Source organism: Arachis hypogaea, chromosome 16 (assembly GCF_003086295.3).
Source record: "Arachis hypogaea cultivar Tifrunner chromosome 16, arahy.Tifrunner.gnm2.J5K5, whole genome shotgun sequence".
In the NCBI taxonomy this organism is placed as follows: Eukaryota; Viridiplantae; Streptophyta; class Magnoliopsida; order Fabales; family Fabaceae; genus Arachis; species Arachis hypogaea.
In genome coordinates, this window is record NC_092051.1 from 2,742,643 (window position 1) to 2,750,253 (window position 7,611).

Here is a 7,611-nt window from a genome sequence, read left to right on the forward strand (position 1 = left end):
TCCATAACCAATAATAAATCACACTTCCCTGCAATTCCTTGAGAAGACGACCCGAGGTTTAAATACTTCGGTTTATTATTTTTATTAGGTTTGCTTTAGTGACAAACAATCCTTTGTACGAAAGGATTCTTGTTGGTTTAGAAACTATACTTGCAACACAACTTATTTATGAAATTCTAAACTGTCAAAAGTCCTCTCGTCAAGTTGATCCCGAGGTCTACAGACTTATGCATTTCCCTTTTGCTGTAAGAGACAGAGCTAGTATATGGTTGAACTCACAACCTAAAGACAGCCTGAACTCTTGGGAAAAGCTGGTCAATGCCTTCTTGGCTAAATTCTTTCCACCTCAAAAGATGAGTAAGCTTAGAGTGGAAGTTCAAACCTTCAAACAGAAGAAAGGTGAATCCCTCTATGAAGCTTGGGAAAGATACAAGCAATTGATCAGAAGGTGTCCTTTTGACATGCTTTCAGAATGGAGCATCATAGGTATCTTCTATGATGGTCTGTTTGAGTTATCCAAGATGTCATTAGACCATTCTGCAGGTGGATCTATTCATCTGAAGAAAACGCCTGCAGAAGCTCAAGAACTCATTGAAATGGTTGCAAATAACCAATTCATATACACTTCTGAAAGAAATCCTGTAAACAATGGGACAACTCAGAAGAAAGGATTTCTTGAGATTGATACTCTGAATGCCATATTGGCTCAGAACAAATTATTGACTCAGCAAGTCAATATGATCTCTCAGAATCTGACTGGATTGCAAGCTGCATCCAGCAGTAATAAAGAAGCATCTTCTGAGGAAGAAGCTTATGATCCTGAGAACCCTGCAATGGAAGAGGTGAATTACATGGGAGAACCCTATGGAAACACCTATAATCTTTCATGGAGAAATCATCCAAATTTTTCATGGAAGGATCAACAGAAGCCTCAACAAGGCTTCAACAACAATAATGGTGGAAGAAATAGGTTTAGCAATAGCAAGCCTTTTCCATCATCCTCTCAGCAACAGACAGATAATTCTGAGCAGAGCCGCTCTAGCTTAGCAACCATACTCTCTGATCTATCTAAGACCATTCTCAGTTTCATGAATGAAATAAGGTCCTCCATTAAAAATTTGGAGGCACAAGTGGGTCAGCTGAGTAAAAGGGTTACTGAAACTCCTCCTAGCACTCTCCCAAGTAATACAGAAGAGAACCCCAAGAGAGAGTGCAAGGCCATAACCATGACCAACATGGCCAAACCTGGAGAGAATAAGGAGGACGTGAATCCCAGTGAGAAAAACCTCATGGGACGTCCTCTGGACAAAAAAGAGTTCCCCTTTGAGGAACCAAAGGAATCTGAGGCTCATACAGAGACCATAGAGATTCCATTAAACTTCCTTCTGCCATTCATGAGCTCTGATGAGTATTCTTCCTCTGAAGAGGATGAAGATATTACTAAAGAGCAAGTTGCTAAGTACATTGGAGCAATCATGAAGCTGAATGCCAAGCTATTTGGTAATGAGACTTAGGAGGATGAACCTCCCTTACTCACCAATGAACTGAATGGCTTGATTAGGCAGACATTACCTCAGAAAAAATCGGATCCCAGAAAATTCTTAATACGCTGTACCATAGGAACCATGACCTTTGAGAAAGCTTTGTGTGACTTGGGGTCAGGCATAAACCTCATGCCACTCTCTGTAATGGAGAAACTAGGAATCTTTGAGGTGCAAGCTGCAAGAATCTCCCTAGAGATGGCAGACAAATCAATGAAACAGGATTATGGACTTGTAGAGGATGTCTTAGTGAAGGTTGAAGGCCTTTACATCCCTGCTGACTTCATAATCTTAGACACTGGGAAGGATGAAGATGACTCCATCATCCTTGGAAGACCCTTCCTAGCCACAGCAAGAGCTGTGATTGATGTGGATAGAGGATAGTTAGTCCTTCAATTGAATGAGGACTACCTTGTGTTTAAAGCTCAAGGATCTTCCTCTGTAGCCATGGAGAGGAAGCATGAAAAGCTTCTCTCAACACAGAGTCAAATAAAGCCCCCACATTCAAACTCTAAGTTTGGTGTTGGGAGGCCACAACCATGCTCTGAATATCTGTGAGGCTCCATGAGAGCTCACTGTCAAGCTATTGACATTAAAGAAGCGCTTATTGGGAGGCAACCCAATTTTTACTTATCTATGTTAAATTTATATTTTCCATTGTTATTTTATGTTTTCTTTAGGTTGATGATCATGTGGAGCCACAAAAACAATTGCAAAAACTAAGCAAAAATAAAAAACAGCATTAAAAATAGCACACCCTGGAGGATGAGCTTACTGGCATTTAAACGCCAGTAAGGGCACCAGACTGGCATTAAACGCCAGAAAGGGAAGAAAAGCTGGCGTTAAATGCCAGAAATGGGCAGCAACCTGATGTTTAACGCCAGGATTGGCACTCAGAGGGCGTTTACACGCCAGAATGGTGCAGGGATGTACAATCCTTGACACCTCAGGATCTGTGGACCCCACAGGATCCCCACCTACCTCAACTCACTCTCTCTCTTCTTCACATATTCCAATAACACCCTTCCCCAAATACCCTTCACCAATCACCTCCATCTCTCCTCCCCATCACCTCTTCACCACTCACATCTATCCACTCTTCCCCAAAAACCCCACCTACCTCACTATTCAAGTTCAACACTTTCCCTCCCAAACCCAACCCCAAATACACGAACCCTAACCCTCCCTCCACTCCTATATAAACCCCTCATCCCTCCTTCCATTTCACACATCACAAACACCTTATACTCCCTAGGCCGAACCCACTCTCTACCTCCATCTCCTCCATTTCTTCTGCTTTTTCTTCTTCTTTCCTTCTTCTTTTGCTCGAGGACGAGTAAACCTTTTAAGTTTGGTGTGGTAAAAGCGTTGCTTTTTATTTTTCCATAACCATTTATGGCACCTAAGGCCGGAGAAACCTCTAGAAAGAGAAAAAAGAAGGCAAAAGCTTCCACCTCTGAGTCATGGGAGATGGAGAGATTCATCTCAAAGGTCCATCAAGACTACTTCTATAAAGTTGTGGCCAAGAAAAAGGTGATCCCTGAGGTCCCTTTCATGCTCAAGAAGAATGAGTATCCGGAGATCCGACATGAGATTCGAAGAAGAGGTTGGAAAGTTGATGAGCGGATAATTTATACGCTTTTTGGCATTGTTTTCAGTATATTTTTAGTAGGATCTAGTTACTTTTAGGGATGTTTTTATTAGTTTTTATGATAAATTCACATTTCTGGACTTTACTATGAGTTTGTGTATTTTTCTGTGATTTCAGGTATTTTCTGGCTGAAATTGAGGGACTTGAGCATAAATCAGATTCAGAGGTTGAAGAAGGACTGCAGATGCTGTTGGATTCTGACTTCCCTGCACTCAAATTAGATTTTCTGGAGCTACAAAACTCAAAAGGGTGCGCTTCCAATTGCGTTGGAAAGTAGACATCCAGGGTTTTCCAGCAATATATAATAGTCCATACTTTGCTTGAGTTTAGACGACGCAAACTGGCGTTGAACGCCAGTTCCATGCTGCAGTCTGGCGTTCAACGCCAGAACAAGTTGCAAAGTGGAGTTCAACGCCAGAAACATGTTACAAACTGGCGTTCAACTCCAAGAATGACCTCTCCACGTGTAGACTTTAAGCTCAGCCCATGCACACACCAAGTGGGCCCCGGAAGTGGATTTATGCATCATTTACTTATCTCTGTAAACCCTAGTAACTAGTTTAGTATAAATAGGACCTTTTACTATTGTATTAGGCATCTGGGGACGCATAGTCCTTAGACCATGGGGGCTGGCCTCACGGCCATGCCTGAACCTTTTACTTATGTATTTTCAACGGTAGAGTTTCTACACTCCATAGATTAAGGTGTGGAGCTCTGCTGTACCTCGAGTATTAATGCAATTACTACTATTTTCTATTCAATTCACTTATTCCTATTCTAAGATATTCGTTGCACTTCAACTTGATGAATGTGATGATCCGTGACACTCATCATCATTCTCACCTATGAACGCGTGCCTGACAACCATCTCCGTTCTACATTAGACCGGGCGCATATCTCTTGGATTGTTGACCCACGATGCATGGTCGCCTCGCCTGACAACCGAGCTTCACATTCCGTGGAATCAAAGTCTTCGTGGTATAAGCTAGAATTGATGGCGGCATTCATGAGAATCCGGAAAGTCTAAACCTTGTCTGTGGTATTCCGAGTAGGATTCAATGATCGAATGACTGTGACGAGCTTCAAACTCGCGAGTGCTGGGCGTAGTGATAGACGCAAAAGGAGGGTGAATCCTATTCCAGTATGAACGAAAACCGACAGATGATTAGCCGTGCCGTGACAGAGCATTTGGACCTTTTTCACTGAGAGGATGGGATGTAGCCATTGACAACGGTGATGCCCTACAAAGCTTGCCATGGAAAAGAGTAAGAAGGATTGGATGAAAGCAGTAAGAAAGCAGACGTTCTAGAGCCATACAACATCTCCATACGCTTATCTGAAATTCCTACCAATGATTTACATAAGTATCTCTATCCTTTATTATTTAATTAAGTATCTCTTTATACTTCCCATAACCATTATCAATTGAATCTGCCTGACTGAGATTTACAAGATGACCATAGCTTGCTTCAAACCAACAATCTCCGTGGGATCGACCCTCACTCACGTAAGGTATTACTTGGACGACCCAGTGCACTTGCTGGTCAGCTACACGGAGTTATGACAAATTATGAATTAATATTAGAGCACCAAGTTTTTGGCGCCGTTGCTGGGGATTGTTCGAGTTTGGACAACTGACGGTTCATCTTGTTGCTCAGATTAGGTAATTTACTCTTTGTTTTATTTTCAAAAATATTTTTCAAAAATCTTTCAAAAAAATTTTTTCTTTTGCTTTCGAAAAATTATTCTAAAATTTTAAGAATGAATTTTAAAGTTTCAAAATGGTATGTTGAATCTTGGCTGGCCATCAAGCTTTAGACTAACCTGATTGGATTCCTGGAATCTTGATTGAGGACTTTGAATTCATTGCTTCTTTTTTCCTTTATGTTTTCGAAAATTATAAAATAAAACCCAAAAATCCAAAAAAAAAAAAATAAAATCATAAAAAATTTTTTTTTTGTGTTTGTTTGAGTCTTGAGTCAATTTTTTTTTTGTTTGGTGTCAATTGCATTTTTCTAAAAATTTATGTATTTTTCGAAAATTCATGCATTCATAGTGTTCTTCATGATCTTGAAGTTGTTCTTGGTAAGTCTTCTTGTTTGATCTTGATATTTTCTTGTTTTGTGTCTTTTCTTATTTTTCATGTGCATTTTTGCATTCATGGTGTCTAAGCATTAAAAATTTCTAAGTTTGGTATCTTGCATATTTTCTTTGCATAAAAAATTTTTCAAAAATATGTTCTTGATGTTCATCATGATCTTCAAAGTGTTCTTGGTGTTCATCTTGGCATTCATAGCATTCTTGCATGCATTCATTGTTTTGATCTAAAATTTCCATGCATTGAACATTTTTAGTGTTTTTCTCTCTCATCATAAAAATTCAAAAATAAAAAATATATCTTTTCCTTTTTTTATCTCAAAATTTTGAAATTTTGGGTTGACTTTTTCAAAAATTTTTAAAAATCTAGTTGTTTCTTATGAGTCAAATCAAAATTTCAATTTTAAAAATCTTATCTTTTTCAAAACTTTTTCAAAAATCAAATCTTTTTCATTTGTCTTATTAATTTTCGAAAATTTATTTTTTAAAATTATTTTTCAAAAATCTTTTTATTAATTTTATCTTTATTTTCGAAAATTATGCTAACAATTAATGTGATTGATTTAAAAATTTGAAGTTTGTTACTTGCTTGTTAAGAAAGGTTCAATCTTTAAATTCTAGAATCTTATCTTTTAGTTTCTTGTTAGTCATGTAATCAAATCTTATTTTAAATCTTTTTCAAAATATCTTTTTATCATATCTTTTTATCATATCTCTTATATCATATCTTTTTCAAAATTTTATCCTTTTCAAAAATTTGATTTTAAAATATCTTTTCTAACTTCTTATCTTCTTATTTTTTCAAAATTGATTTTCAAATCTTTTTAAAATTTATCTTATCTTTTTGTTTGTTTCTTATCTTTTTCAAAACCACCTAACTAATTTTCCCTCTCTACTTTTCAAAAATTATCTCCCCTTTTTTTTTAAAATTCTTTTTCAATTAACTAATTGTTTTAATTTTAATTTAATTTTCGAAATTTAACTTCAATTTTTATTTTCTATTTTATTAAAATTTCGAAAAACTTCTCTCTCTCATCTCCTTCTATTTATTTATTCATTCACTAACACATCTCCTCATCTCAAATCACTGCTCCTATCCTTACCCCTTTGTTTGGATTATCCATTCTTCTTCACCCCTATTCCCTTTCTTCTTCTACTAACAATAAGGATCCTCTTTACTGTGACATAAAGGATTCCTCTTCTTTTCTTGTTCTCTTCTCTTTCTTATGAGCAGGAACAAGGAAAAAGACATTCTTGTTGAAGCTGATCCAGAACCTGAAAGGACTCTGAAGAGGAAACTAAGAAAAGCTAAATTACAACAATCCAGAGACAACCTTACTGAAAAATTTGAACAAGCAGGGGAGATGGCAGCCGAAAATAATAACAACAATAATGCAAGGAGGATGCTTGGTGATTATTCTACACCTACTTCCAAGTTTGATGGAAGGAGCATCTCCATCCCCACCATTGGAGCAAACAATTTTGAGCTGAAACCTCAGCTAGTTGCTCTAATGCAACAGAACTGCAAGTTCCATGGAATTCCATCAGAAGATCCCTATCAGTTCTTAACTGAATTCTTGCAGATTTGTGAGACTATAAAGACGAATGGAGTAGATCCTGAAGTCTACAGTTTCATGCTTTTTCCTTTTGCGGTAAGAGACAGAGCTAGAACATGGTTGGACTCACAACCTAAAGATAGCCTGGACTCTTGGGATAAGCTGGTCACGGCCTTCTTGGCTAAGTACTTTCCTCCTCAAAAGCTGAGCAAACTTAGAGTGGATGTTCAAACCTTCAAATAAAAAGATGGTGAATCCCTCTATGAAGCTTGGGAAAGATACAAACAGTTGACCAAAAAGTGTCCTTCTGACATGCTTTCAGAATGGACCATTTTGGATATATTCTATTATGGTCTGTCTGAGTTCTCCAAGATGTCACTGGACCATTCTGCAGGTGGATCCATTCACCTAAAGAAAACGCCTGCAGAAGCTCAAGAACTCAATAACATGGTTGCAAATAACCAGTTCATGTACACTTCTGAAAGGAATCCTGTGAATAATAGGATGCCTATGAGGAAGAGAGTTCTTGAAATTGATGCTCTAAATGCCATACTGGCTCAGAATAAAATATTGACTCAACAAGTCAATATGATATCTCAGAGTCTGAATGGATTGTAAAATGCATCCAACAGTACTAAAGAAGCATCTTCTGAAGAAGAAGCTTATGATCCTGAGAACCTTGCAATGGCAGAGGTAAATTACATGGGTGAAGCTTTTGGCAACACCTATAATCCTTCATGGAGAAATCATCTAAATTTTTCATGGA

At 37.7% G+C, this 7,611-nt stretch overlaps 2 non-coding genes across 2 annotated transcripts; both read right to left on the bottom strand.

Moving 5' to 3' along the window:
• Positions 1-359: 359 nt before the first annotated feature.
• LOC112761078 (small nucleolar RNA R71) lies at positions 360-467 on the bottom strand. Its single transcript, XR_003181490.1, has one exon. It is a non-coding gene; the product is annotated as a small nucleolar RNA R71 (small nucleolar RNA).
• A 6,588-nt stretch (positions 468-7,055) lies between these two features.
• Positions 7,056-7,163, bottom strand: LOC112761689 (small nucleolar RNA R71). Its single transcript, XR_003182072.1, has one exon. It is a non-coding gene; the product is annotated as a small nucleolar RNA R71 (small nucleolar RNA).
• Between the last annotated feature and the right edge of the window lie 448 nt (positions 7,164-7,611).